The sequence below is a fragment of the Protopterus annectens genome, chromosome 8.part0 (assembly GCF_019279795.1).
Source record: "Protopterus annectens isolate FY-2018-M chromosome 8.part0, PAN1.0, whole genome shotgun sequence".
Lineage (NCBI taxonomy): Eukaryota > Metazoa > Chordata > Ceratodontiformes > Protopteridae > Protopterus > Protopterus annectens.
The window spans coordinates 879,932,720-879,947,659 of NC_056741.1; the positions used below are offsets into that span (position 1 = coordinate 879,932,720).

Sequence of the window (14,940 nt, forward strand, 5' to 3'; positions counted from 1 at the left end):
CAGCCCAATGGCCTATGTAAGCCTAGCCAACAAGGTTCCCTGGCTTTCGCCACCCAAGAAAGTTATTTTCCTGTGCCCCTGTTGAGCAGAGACACAGAAGTGCTCCCCAGGGTGAATTTCCTATTTCCCATCCACGCATCAAGATTTTTCTTGAAGAGTGCTAATGAGGAACTCTGTTTGACATAGATGGGTAGCTTGTTCCAGAGTATGGGAAGTCTCTGGGACTGGAATCTATCCCTCCAGCATGTTCTATTTATTGTGGTGACAAGGTTTAGGTCCCTACAGCGTGTAGCTCGGGGGGGAGGGGGGGATTGGGATTTCCTTAGCTGTAGCATGTCCAACAACTCTGGGTATGACATAACTTCGTAAGTTGGACAGAGATCACCTTGGAGTAGGCAATATGCTATGGAGTAAACCTAGAGTTTTTTTAGATGGTCAGCGTAGGGCATCTGTTTGAGTCTGGTAATCCTCTTTGTGAGGTACTTTTGTGGCCTTTCCAGCTATTGCAGATGTTTTGTGAGATACATTCCAAAAGGGGCATTGTACTCTATAATGGGTCTAATGAGAGCTGAGTATAGGGGAACAATAACCTCTTTTTTCCTGGATGAGAACCCTTTTGTGATGAAGTGTGCCATGTAGAAGGATTTCCTGACTACTGTGGCGATTTGATTATAAAAGGAGAGACTACTGTCCACCTGAGTCCCAAGGTCTCTTATCACACATTCAGCATTAAGTAGGCTGCCGCCTATGTGGTAGTTCATGGGCACAGAGTTTTTCCAAAGGGGATGACAATGCACTTTTTGGCATTGAGCTTGAGGCCATGGCTCTGACATCTGTCTCGGTGAGGCCCTTCTGTAGGATGTCCACGTCATTTGGGGACTCAACTATGGCATTTAATTTGCAGTCATCTGCGAACTTCGTTAGTCAGAGACCTTCTGTGTTAGCCTGTATTTCAGAGAAGTAGATACCAAACAGGAGAGGACCCAGGACTGAACCCTGTGGTACTCCACTTGTCACTGGTTGGAAGTCAGATTTGGAGTCTGCAACTTTTACAGTGTGGGTTCTGTCAGTGAGCCAGTTGGCAACCTATCTTATGATGAAGGGATTTATACTCAGTTTAGTGAGTTTATTTATAATTCCAGAATGAGGGATGGAGTCGAAAGCCTTGGCGAGGTCAAGATAGGCTGTGTGAACCACCTTATCCTTGTCAATGGCTTTGGTGACTGTTTCAAAGAAGTCGATCAGGTTCAGGAGGCATGATCTGCCTTTCACAAACCTGAACTGGGTGGGGTCCAGAGTTTGGAGGTTACCAATGTCTTTGTTTATGAGTTCCATGGCCTTGCAGACCAGCCTCATCAGGCTAATAGGCGATAGTTCCCGGGGTCCATGGTGGCTCCCCCTTTGTGGAGTGGGATAACTGTTGCTATGCATCTTTCAGTGGCTACAAAGCCTGCTGCAAGGCTATGACTGAACATGGTACTTGGGTGGGGAGCCAGTTCATTCTGAAGTTTGTGTAAAACGCAGCCTGGGATGTTGTCCGGTCCCATGGATGCTGCGTTCCTGGCTTTAGACAGTGTAGTTTTTACCTGGGTAGTTGTGATTACAGGGACTCTGCTTTCATCTGGTATAGATATGGGACCTTTAGGGGGTGAGAAGGGGGTAAAGTTAGCACTGAACCCATCTCCCAGGATGTTGGCAATATTAGTTGGTTCTGTAATTTTCATGCCATTGTGCTGCAACTCAGAGCAGATCTGGGTGTTGCCATTGAGATTCTTGACATAGCTATAGAATGCTTTGTGGTTGTCCTTAGAATCAGTGGCAATCTTGTTTTCATAGCTAGCTTTGGTGGATTTTATGAGGGATCTCAGCTTCTTACTGAGGCTGACCAGGGAGCTTCTCCACTCACTGGATTTTACTCTCTTTTGCAACAGTTTCTTCCTTCTGTTGTTGAGTTTGTTTATAGCAGGGGACCACCAGATTGGCTTCATTTTTTTGGAGGATAGAGTCTTGGTTCTGTTAGGGATAGCACGATCCATGCACTTGTGTAAGTGTTTATAGAGTGCGTTTGTGTAGGATTCAGAAGTCATAACTGTATTGTCCATCTGCATGGGTGTCGTGAAGTTCGCCATGTCTGTCTTGAAAAGCATGAAGTTGGCTCTGGAGAATTTTTTTTACAGTGGTTTCCTTACTGGAGGGTGGGGCAGGATGTGGATATTTATGGTGATTAGCTTATGGTCAGATCTGACCAACGAGGGGCTGACTTCAGGTGTGGAACACCGGTCACTCATGTTGGTAATGACTGGGTCTAGGATATTGTTGCCCCTGGTGGGGGTGTGGATAAGTTGATCCAAAGCACTGGAGTTTATGAATTCTAGAAAGCGTTGAGTGAGGGAGTAGTTTTCCCAGTTAATGGTGGGGTAGTTGAAATCACCCATTATTAGGGTGTTTGGTTGAACCCTAACATTTTCCAGTATATCAAGAAAAGAGGAGTGGGAATCCTGGGGCATGGTTGGGGATCTGTAGCAAGCTACAATTTGAATTGCAGTTTTGCCAAGAGTTAGTTGCACTTGGATAATCTCGGATGCATTATGTTGGGCATCTAGGCTGGAGGCGTGGATATCCTTACTGAATATGGACACACCTCCACCTCTGGTGTTCCGGTCCAGGTCAGATGGCCAAAAGGTGTGGTATGAGTTATAGCCTGGTAGTGCAGGGGTGCTCTCTGCAGCCTTGAACCAGGTCTCAGTCACTGCACATATATCGATGTTCTCCATTTTAAGGAGTGCCTCGAGTGAGTGCATTTTGAGGTTTAGACTTCTAGCATTGAGTAACATTACCCTCAGTTTTTGCTTGCCTGTACCTGTTATGGTGCTGAATTTGTCATTTGAATCTTGCCTACAAAAGGCACTATAGGGGTGGCAAGAGCCTTAGCCAGTATCCAGAATCCCAGAGGCGAAAGGTGCAGGCCATGTCTGGCAAAGCATTGCGGCCTGTCGACCATGTCGTCTCAGGCAGACATATACTGGATCCCCTTAGAATGACACCAGAAGTTTAGTCAATCATTTTGTCCTTATACTGCGGTATCACTCTTGGAGATGACAGGATGCTACTCAGGGCTAGAGTCATACCTGCCTGGACTACAAGATCGGAGAGCTCTTCCATGTCTCTTTTCATGTAGTCCAGGGCAATGACACAGTCATATTTGTACTTGTTGTGGAGTGACCTGTGGGTTATGTAGTGGATCTTGGCACCAGACAGGCAGCTGACGGTAACCTTCTCCTTGTTTAGCCTGGTGAGTGGAACATCAGTGTGCCTGACTATAGAGTCAGCTATGACTAGTGTGTTGGGTACATTGTTTTGCCTTATGAGTCTGTGGGCTATGTGTCATTTGGGTTGTGTTGGGAGTGGAGGTTGCTTGCGTTTCTGCTTTGGAGTTCTCTGTTGCTTGGGCAGATTATTATTGAGAGTCTCCACTAATGTTTTTGTGTTTCTACGTGTGGATTTTGGTGGTGTAGGTTTAGTGGGACTATGTGATGAGTGTGGTCTGGTGCAAGTGTTTACCTTCTTCTCTTGACTGTCAAGTTCAGTCTTGGTTGGAGACAGCTTTGCCTCCAGTTTGGCTAGTAAGTGCATCTCTCACAGGTTGTAGTGTTGGGTGGTAGGAGGAGAGGGTTGTCTGTGTACATGAGGCAATTGCTACATTGCCCCAATATGCCCAGATTCATCAGGAAGACAGGAGAAAACACCGGGAGCTGTCCCTTGGACATGCCTGGATAAACCCTATTTTCCTCTTGACAAATGAGGAAAGTAAGTAGAAGAGCTGTTTCCCTCTAAGCAAATGAGGAAGGTTGAGTGCTGTAGTGATTTGTAGCTTATTTAGTGCCTACAACAAGTTGTGAACCAGTGCTGAGCAGAAAAAAGCAAATTCAAGTGCTAAAATTGAGAATCAGGCTAGTTCTACGATACTGAGTAGAGTGATAGGAATTTGAGTCTGTCTGTATAGGACAGGTGTTGGAGGCCATGGATTCTCTTTGTGAGGTATTTCAGTGGCCTTTCTAGTTTGTGCAGATGCTTGGAGAGGTACATGAGGGAGGAGTATAGAGAGGTAATAACCTCCTTTTTTCTGGATGCAATCCCTTTACTTATGAGATGAACCAAGTAAAAGGCTTTTCTGACCATGCCGCAACATGATCGTCGAATATGAGGTTGTTATCAATCTGAGTGCCCAGGTCTCTCAACACAGGTTGTGTGCTTAGGGGATTGCCACTGATGTGGTAATCAGTAGGGTTGTGTTTTTGCTGAATGGTATGATGATACAGTTTTTTTTGCATTTAGCTTGAGGCCATGACTTTGACACCAGTCCTTAGTTGCTGTGAGACTGTCTTGCAGTATGTTAACATTGTTTGGGGAGTCAATGACAGCACCCAACTTACAGTCGTCGGCACACTTGGTCAGCCACAGGCCTTTTGTCTTTACCTGTACCTCCAAGAAATAGATGCCAAACAGTAAGGGTCCCAGGACAGATCGCTGGGGAACTCCACTAGTGGCAGGTCTGCTGTCGGGGGTGGAGGTGCATATTTTGACTTTGAAGATCCTGTTGGTGAGCCAGTTGGCCACCCACCTGATGAGATAGGGATTTTTGCCAAGTTGTGCTAGCTTTTCGATGATGCCCAAGTGGGGGATTGTGTCAAAGGCCTTGGCCAGGTCAAGGTAAGCTGTATGTAGTGACTTTCCCTTATCCAAGGCCTTGGTGACAGCCTCAAAGAAGTCAACCAGGTTCAACAGGCAAGATCTGCCCTTGACGAATCCGAACTGGGCAGGGTCACGTGCTTGGAGAGTGCCGATGTCCTTGTTTATGAGATCCATAATAATACGCTCCATGGCTTTACAGATCACACTTGTCAAGCTAATGAGATGAAAGTTTTCAGGGTCAGTAGTGGCACCACCTTTGTGCAAGTGGATGACAATGGCGATTCTCCACTCTGTTGGAATGAAGCCAGTACTTAGGCTGTGGTTGAATAGGGTGCTCAATGGCGAAGCCAGTTCTTGCTGGAGATGGTGCAGAATACATCCTGGGATACTATCAGGTCCCATGGAAGCTGTGTTTTTTTGCCTTGGATAGGGCATATTACACTTGATGTATGGAGATGTGAGGTGCAGGACAAGTATTGGGGATGTCAAAAGGGCCTTTGGGGGGATAGGGGGAGTTTGCACTGAACCTATCTGCTAGCAGGTTGGCTAAGTCAACTAGCTACCATACAAAGGGAATGCATTTAAAATGTCAAACATAGCTTACTCTCTCACCTCTTATAACATTTAAAATACATACCCTCTAGCATTCACTTTTTGTACTCTTCTTTTCCATCTTTGTTAATGACACCACACTGTCCCATATGTATGTAAACTTCTGATGTGCATGAAAGATCTGGTTATCTACTATCTAAACATTCAAGGAAATGCACTATTTCACATTCACTGGCTACTTTGACTTCTTTGTAAGTAACTTAAGGACAAAGATTAACAGCAAAAGCTTCAGATGTGTAGCCAGTTTCAATTATATCTTTCATTCAGTCTTTGACTTAAAGCAATTTGTTCAGTTAAAAAAATGTTTACCTTAACACCACCGTATGTGGTGATCAAAGTGCCAAATAGTACCAAATAGTACTCCCCCCCCCCCCCCCCCCATCAGCAAAGATTTTCAGATACTCCTTTTGAAATGGTAAAGTTTTGAATGAACCAACCCTAATGTAGAGCCACTGAACACAAACAGTAAAGTCTGACTTCAGTGACTTAGAGACTTTACAGAAAGCATGATGTACATCCACAAACTTTAATGGGTATATCTTCTTGCCTGTGCAAACAAGTCTATTACAGTCTAAGGGCACACCTCATGTTATTCCTTAGTTGACCTCACTAAGGAATACACCAAATTTACCTGGGCTGTGGTTTAATAAAAAAAAGTATATGAAGCTTTTTATTAAAAAAAAAAAACAGCTCAAATAAATATGGAAACAAAGCTATATGAGTACATTGGGGCACTTGTAGGTTCCTAGGAGATTGCCAGGCTAACAGCTCAAGAGCCTTTACAAGTCTAGCCAATATAACCCAATTTTACCCAGTATGTGGGCCCCTAGGGGGAGGTGGATGGCATGGGTTTGTGCCTATGCCTTGAGTATTTTACAGCTTTTACAAATTTTCCTTGTCCATAAGGGACATAGGTGCTATCCCAGGTGTGAGTTTATGATTCCTCATCCATCAATCCAAATTGGTCTTTAAGAAGGCCAGGGAAGGACTCTGCTGAATGTGACTAGGAAGCATATTCCAAAGATTGAGCAATCCCTGAGACATGCATCTGTCTCTAAAGCATGTTCTGTTTGATTCACTGACTAAATTTAGATTCCTAGAATGGGTGATCTTCATACTATTTGCCTTGAGGATGTGTATCAGCTCCAACAGGGCTGGATTTGTGAGTGCCTTGTAGGTAAGGCATAGGCCCCCGCTTAATAGTAAATAGGAGATAGAGTAAAGGGAAATGGCCTTCAGTTTATATGCATAGGACATGTTATTAACACCCTGTATTTTCTTAGTGAGGAACCTTTAAGGTCAGTCCAGCTGTTGTAAGTGCCTAGTGAAGTACATTCCAAATGTCTCACTGTACTCAATTATTGGCCTAATGAGGGCTGTGTACTGTGGGATTATAATCTCCCTGGATCTGGATGCCATACCTTTACTTATAAGTTGTGCCACACAGAAGGACTTCCTTACCAGTGTATCTGTGTATCTAGATCCCTCACCTCAGCGTCTACTCTTAGGGGTGTGTTGTTAATGCTGTAGTTAGTGGCGGTGTTTGATTTTCCAAGGGGTATGATAATGCATTTCCTGACATTTAGTTTCAGGCCATGGTTCTGACACCAAACATTTGCCTGATTTAGACCCTGAAAGATATCTACATTCTTAGGGGATTCAATTATTGCCCCCGCTTGTGGTCTCCTGCACATCTTGTCATTCAGAGGCCCTCCACATTGGCCTTGGTGTTAGAGAAGTATACTCCAAACAGGAGAGGTCCCAGCACTGAGCTCTTGGGCACACCATTCTTGCTGGAACTGGATTCAGCCACTTTAACCAACATGCATCCTGTCCATGAGCCAACTGGTTATCCATCTGGTAATGTATGGGTTTATGCCCAGTTTTGTGAGTTTACTAATAATACTTGAGTGGGGAATTGTGCCAAATGCCTTGGCCAGGTTGAGGAAGGTAGTATATACTGTTTTTCCCTCATCCATGGCCTTAGTGACTTTCTCGAAGTCCATCCAATTTAGTAGGCATGACCTGCATTTGACAAAGCTGAATTGGGTCAGGTCCAGTGTTTAGAGGTTTCCTATGTCATTATTTATCAGGTCCATGACCATTCTTTCCATGGCTTGACAATAAGACTAGTCAAGCTTATGGGTCTGTAATTTCTTGGGTCAGTTGACTACCCTCCCTTTATGCAGGAGGATGACCTTGGCTGTTCTCCATTCTATTGGGAAAAAGCTGGTATGGGGCTGTGGTTAAATCGAGATCCTATTGGTCCTTTTAGGTCCTGACTTAAGCTATTTAAGAGACTACCTGGTATATCATCAGGTCCCACTGAAGCCGTGTTTTAGCTCTGGAGAGTGCAGTGGCTACCTGTTCACTGGTGATAATTGGCAGAGGAGTGGTGGAGTATATTTCTTGGTGGACAACCAGGGGTGACGGGGAAATGAAATCTGAGCTGAATTTATCAGTCAACAAACAGTTTTGCTATATCTTCTGGCTGAGTATAGGAGATGCCATCTATAACTAATTCTGCACATTGTTGAGTGTTGCCCTTAAGACTGCAGAGATAACTGAAAAATGCCTTATGGTTATCCTTAGAATTGAAGGCAATTTTGACCTCAAAGTCTGCTTTTAGAGATTTGTTCCCTGACTTGCTTCTTTATACTAGAGGGACTCATTGCTCTGTTGTGCACATTCCCTCTTATTTCTCTATAGGATTTTCTTCCTTTTGTTGTATAATCTTTTAGGACTAGGGGTCCACCAGGGCGGCTCATTTTCGTGGTTTGATCTGGGTTTATTTTGGTATGGTCATTTCTACACAGTTGTTTATGTGGTCATACAGGGCTTCTGTGTACTTCTCTGCATAGGCTTCTGTGTTTTCTGAATTTTAAGGAGCTTGGAAACTAGCTATGCCATAGGATGTAGGAGATAGTTTACCTTAGAAAAGTTCTTGGGGTTCGGTGGGGGGAAGTCTAGTTTTACTTCAACTTTCACGGAACCTTGAGATATGATCTTACCAGTAAGGACATCACATATAGGGGTGCAGTGCTCTTCCACATTTTTGAGTATCAGATCTAAGGTATTTGTTCCCCTAGTGGGAGTGCAGACCAGTTTCTCCAGGGTATTTGAATCCACAAAGCTGAGAAATCGTTAGGCCTGTGTGTTAGTGGTTATGTATTCCTCCCAGTTAATGGAAGGGTAATTAAAATCGCCCATGAGAATGGTATTGTGCTGGATGGTGAAGGTTTCAAGTAACTCTAGGTATGATATAGGGATGTCCTGGTTGATGGAGGTGGATCTGTAGCTAGCAAGAATATGGTAATGGATTTTTCCCATGGTTCATTGGACATGTAGTAGCTCAAGCAGGTCATATAGTTTGACCAGCCTTGAGGTGAGCTTAGCTTTTATGTAGATACACCTCCTCCTTTTACTCTATCATTTTCAGTGGGTGAATAGAATGGTTGATATGTGTTATAGCCATGCATTCAGTTCCACGATGTACCTTAGAAAATGAACAAATCTCTAACTTGCAAACAAACATTTCCTGTCAGTTTCTCGGCCTTCAGATATTTGGGTCTTACAACAGATCAGACCTTAACTCTGACACTCTTATTAGATGAGTTCATATAATTGCACACATTAACTGTGATATTGTATTCTCTAACTCCCAGTACAAATATCTATAAGGAGAGATTCAAGTCTCACTCTTACGTCTGGTTTTCCAGTTCCCTACTAGGGCTGCTCCCTCATACTGATTCAAATGCATCCCCTGCCAAAGGACACATTCCTCATTCTTTGGTTATCCTGCCAGCAGGGTATATGATACAACATGAATTTAAATAACATGCAACAACTGAACCATTCTTACTGTAAATTATACACTTCCTAAGGTAAGAAGGGTCATGCAGAGAAGCATCACTACACTAATTTAAAGAGGAAAATGAATCTGAACTTGTCGCCATTAGTAATATCATGGCCAGTTAACAAACCAGCAAAAACTAAATAACTGGCACTTACCAGCATGTGCTCTGAATTCACATTATCGCTCTCAGTAGGAAAGCGAAACACACGCCTCTACGGTCACTTCCAAATACCAAAAAATCTTCAAGACAAAAATAAATAAATTAAAAAATAATAAAAAATGTGCAAAGCAGTGTACATTTTAACAGAAGCACATGAACTGAACAGACTGTGAATACAACATTTAGGCAAACCCGAATAAGTACAAAACAAAAGATTAATTTAAAAACCATTAAACTTCACTTTACATAAACCTGTTGTATAAGGCCATTAAAGCCATGATCATTAGTGATTAAGGCTGTTAAGGCACTTGTCATTACCACATTAATCACAGCTCATATCTTTTACCCATATTGATATGATCACATTTTTCTACTGAAGTTATCCTCTTCTGTTTTACACCAAGAGTAAGTTATTAACTTATCCTGTTTTGTTATACCCTTTTATCTGCACTGACTAATCTCAGTTAGCTTTTGGCACAGTGTGGCAACTGCCTCGTCCTTACTGAAAACTCTTTTACTACCTCATCATAATTCAGACTGTGAGAGGTATAAGTATTTACCTAAGTAGGCGGCTAACATTTCACCTCAGAACACATTTGGTAAACACAATAAATAGACACACTGTACAGAGCACATTCAGTAAACCAACTTACACTGATGTTGTTAAGTGAACACTACTTAAGCCTCCCACGTTAAAGACCTAAGAAATGTCAGACATGATGGTTAGGGTTGGTATAGTGATTAAAATGTTTAACTCACATACACAAAGTACAGGGCTTGAATCTCACTTTTGGGGAAATGCGCTAGGGTTAAAATGGCCCACAAGAGCAGCTAGCCTAGTACTTACCTATGAACATATTAGGTCACACAGCACCCACCTTCACCCTCCACACCTAGAGCAAGTACACATACCTCTAACAGTCACAAGGGTGCAGAGTGCAGACTCTCAGCCTAACTCACCTATATTTCCTTCCCCCTCCTTTCGCACAGTTTTAGCCACTTCATTCTTCATACTTGAAATGCCCTGCTCTTACGTTACAATGTCACTTACACTAACAGTAACTCTTTTGGAATTAGAGAGACTCATACTGAGATCAGCTCTTTTGGAAACTCACCCAATGTCTTTGCCAATAAATCATTCTCTTTATTTTTTTCCAATAGCAGCTATACTACTATGTTTATATGTCTTTAACAGTAAACCATTGTCTTTAATGTCCTACAGCAGCTGCAGTAATTTTGATTACATTACTTCTTTATCTTACATATTACTTAAATCTGCGATTGTCTTAATATTGTCTCTACTGTAGGTTTTCTCCCTGGGCCCCACTGAAAACAGGTACCATTGCCATAGTCAGACCTTCCATGTAAACAAATGCCAATCAATCAATAAATAAATACATTTTCTCAAACACTGCCTTGCACAAATTAATTTTTTACTCACAGCCTGAGAAAGTACAACCCTAAAAGATACGCAACCAGTACTTTGTGACTAATAACAGACCTGTTTTTCTACAAACAGTCATTATGGCATGATTTACTTAAGGCAGATATAGATTTATTTTCTTGAAAGCTCAGAAAACTGATGAATATGACAGCAAAGAAACCTGTCACAGACAGATAATGTAGATGTACATGCTTCAGTTTTTAAAATACACTTCCCTTACCACTTGAGGAAAAAAGAAACTACTAACAAAATGCAAACGTTAGGTTTCTTTATTCTAATTTGTGACAATGCCAGTAGTTCAGGAATGTTAGGTTAGCTTTTAGAATTATCCATCTTATTATACGTTTTATTTATTTTACATTTGTTTACTCAGAAAGTCTGACTGGGCAAAACCCATTTTCAATGGAGGCCCAGGAAGAAAAGCTCCAAAGCTCCACAAAAAGTGACAGTACATACATTAGTAACAGTAAATACAACATGACAAACAATATATACAACATAAGATACAGCAAGTCTAACAGTAGATACATCAGATATAGAACTTAACATAGTGATATTATTAACATAGAACATATGAGCATTAACTTACATTTGTAAAGGGAAAATAATTCTAAATTTATCACACATTTAAGAAAAAAAAGAAAACTCATAATACAAATAAGATCACTGTCCAAGAGACACACTGAATTATTCATGGACAGTGCACTTATCATAACAGGAGATCAGCCAGGGGTGTTGCATGAGCAGAGCCAAGTATCAGATCGTTTTTGAGTAGTTTTTTTAAGTGTGTTGTCAGTGGTTCTAATATTATGGGGGAGGGAGTTCCAGGTTTTTGAGATGTAGGAAGAGTATAAGGAGTCTCCTGCAGTGTTGTCAGTTTTAGAGACTTGCAATAAAGATTTACTTGATGATCATAGTGTTTGAGTGTTAGAGTAAGGTTGTAGTAAGTTTTGGAGAGCTGTTTTTTTTTGGGGGGGGGGGGGTTATAGAGTAATTTGTGGGCCATGATTAATTGATTGTATGCAAGAAGCTGAGGTAGTTCAAGCCAGGAGATTTTTTTGAGGCTAGACAGTGATGTGACCTGTGCAATGATCCAGTGGCAAATTTAGCTATTTTGTTGTATTCTATTTATCTAAATTATTTATTTATTTTTTTTTTTTTGAGGTTGAGGAGGATGGGAGAAGCATATAATAGAGTTGCTAGTAGGTGGGGTTTTGGGTATGGCAGCTCTTGTGGAGACTTGTTAAAAATTTTTGGTTTCTGTAAAGGGTGCGCATTTTTTGTGGACCTTTTAAATTGTTTGTGATATATGCAAGTCAAATCTTAGCTTATCATCTACAATTACTCCTACTAGTTTGGTGGTTGGTTCGGGTGTAATCCATTATGTTGTTACTAGCTGTGATATGGAACTGTGGGAGGAATCTACTAGGTTGAAAGATCCTAAGTTTTGCTTTTTTGGGATTAAGGATAAGTTGGGAGTTACCATGTTTCAGTTTCGGTAAAGGCCTGTTGTGTTTTGTCCTGAATTTGTTGCATGGTAGGGGCTGTACATATTAATGCTGAATCATCTGCATATTGGATAATGGTGGAAAATGAGGTGGCTGAGTTGAGGTTATTAGTGAATATACTGAAGAGAAGAGGGCCAAGTATGGATTCCTGTGGGACCCCAAGGGGAATAGGAAGAAGTGTGGACAGGACATATTGCCACTTAACTGCCTGCTGACGACCTGTTAAGCAACTATGGAACCATGAAGATTGTATCCTTTAGGTATGAGAGAGCAGTTAGAAGTTTGTTGTGGGAGACTGTCAAAGGCTTTAGACTTATCCAAGAAAACTGATGAGATAATTTATTTATTATACTTTATACACCAAAAAATGTTTTAAAAATGAAAAGCCTCTCTTGTGTGAAAGGTACAGGGATGAACAGATGGTATTACCCATGTCCAGTGAGATATGTTGGAGAGAGCACTAGAAAACTATGAACTACACCAGTTGATGGTTACTCTACAGCCCTAGATGGACTTGGTTACACTCAAAATACAAAGAACTTAGCAGAGATTATCCCAGAGCATTTTATTCACTCCTATACGGTTAGCATGCACAAACAATGCTTGACTCTGAGGTCACCTGCAAACATTTCCTGGACTGAACTGAACTGTAAAGGAAGGCATTTTGCTACAGTGATAACTCTAGTGAAAGGGGTCATGACCTGCCTTATGAAATACATTGTGATGTCTGATAATGACATGGAGTTAAATTCCACAATGGTTCTTTGTCATTGAAACAGAACATTAGTAAACACAGATTATGCCATTGCTGTGTAGTTTGTTTATTTTTTACATAATAACTTAAGAGGTTTTGAGTTCATAGGTAGTTATTAGGTATGTAGTCCAGGAGACCACCGAGGAGCTTAGACTAATTTTCCCAGAACACTGTCTGGTTAAATGGCTTGCATATTTGGCAAAAGGAGTCTGAGAGAATCAAACAGAGGATTACAGAAAGCAGCCAGTTAACTGCTTACAGCCTTAATCCTCTGCACGGGCTGCCACTCTAAAAACCTTAAAACTAGAATACACACATAGATGAAGAGTGATGCCTCAGTGGCACGAGGTATGGAACAGTATACATGCAGTATCCCTTGAAATCAGCTCATGTTTTCTTTTTTAAACATGTTATTTTTTATTTATATTTAGTTATATTTGCTAACTGGGGTTGAGCACTGATCTCGAAGGTCCTTTTTTCAGGCTCAGCTCGAGAGCACAGTCTGGTTAAGTGACTTCCTCAAAGTCACACAATTATGCAATGAGGGCTGAGGAAATCAAACCCTGTACCACTGGACCACAGGAAACAGCTGGCTAACAACTCTAATCCCACGCACCACATATCAGACAGCATTGTTATAACTGTATTTTACTATCTTCTTTTTACAATTTTTTTATGACAGTTGAGCAATTCAGTACTACAGCAACTGTTTTCCTTTACACTGTTCATGTCCTCAGCAGCACATATGGTTCTTATTTCATGTTGTGCCTGAACCATGTTTTGCTGACTAGTATCAGATAAGAACAAAGGATTGTAGATCACAGTACACAGAAAGAACTTGTAACATGAAACCATTCAACAAGTAAAGCAAGAAAAAACAGCAGGACGCATACTGTGGCTTAGTGTTGTGTAAAGAGCATAAGCAATTACACAGAGACCTACAAAAAAGGCATTAATAATGCTGACTCGCATAGCATAACTAAAGCTAGCTCTAGTTTGTAAGACATCATAAAATTCCTGGCTTATCTTGTGCAGTCATGTCCTCTGCAGTCAGTGGAGTGAGCACATTTTTCTGCACACACAGAAGTCATGGCTACAGTACTGTACCATTATTAAGTTTCACAAGCTGTCCCATTGTTAAGATAGTCAGCCTTGCTAAGATGTTAAAAAGCTGTAGTTAGTAAGGGAAGAATACATCTAACATTCAGCACAATACTTTTATTCAGGCAAAATCTGAAATTAAGCCAGTGACACACTGGCATTTTTTTTTTAAATATTTTTTTTAAATAGATGTAGAAATCAGAAAAAAACAGGAATATGAATGCAGGTGAGGACCATGTGATCCATACAGCTTCATTTCCATGTACTCATTATGCCTAATGTCTAGAGACTTTACTTTTTCCCACCTTCCACATCAAACATAATAACTTCTACAACTCCTTTATAGTGTTACTACTGCCCTTTATTTTCACACGACGCTGATATTTTTGCTTACCAGCACCGAAGGACTCTCTGTACTGCACATTTATATAAATAGAAAGTTGTACTGTTCTTATGTGTTTAACTGTAGACCTTATTAATCAAATTATTTTTGGTTAAACACAACAATGAAATGACCAACATGAACAGTGAGAGAAAACACTAAAGGGGTGCTGTTAGGAAGGTTTTCCCCCATACAGAATACATGGAACATGCACTGAAAATCTTTTAGGCTATACAAGTCAAATGATGAAAGAATATTCAAAAATACAAGTGACAGACCTTCATCTACAACTTGCCCAATACCTGTAGCTCTAAATGATCAGAAAGGCGATGATCACAGCCTTAAGTCTGTATATTTGACTGTTTATTAGAACTATATGCTGTAGTAGTACTCCCCCGCAACAGAAAATGCAAACACGTATCCCACCATTT

General features: G+C 41.2%; 1 protein-coding gene across 6 annotated transcripts in view; it reads right to left on the reverse strand.

Moving 5' to 3' along the window:
• The window catches only part of CCDC120 (coiled-coil domain containing 120), a 1,397,471-nt gene that overhangs the window by 645,695 nt on the left and 736,836 nt on the right, over positions 1–14,940 (reverse strand). For 5 of the 6 annotated variants that reach the window (XM_044080396.1, XM_044080398.1, XM_044080399.1 and 2 more), the window contains one exon: positions 9,316–9,400. The exons of the other annotated variant lie outside the window; for it this stretch is intronic. The gene's annotated coding sequence lies outside the window, so the exon portion shown is untranslated. The remainder of the gene's footprint in view (positions 1–9,315; positions 9,401–14,940) is intronic. 6 annotated transcript variants of the gene reach the window in all.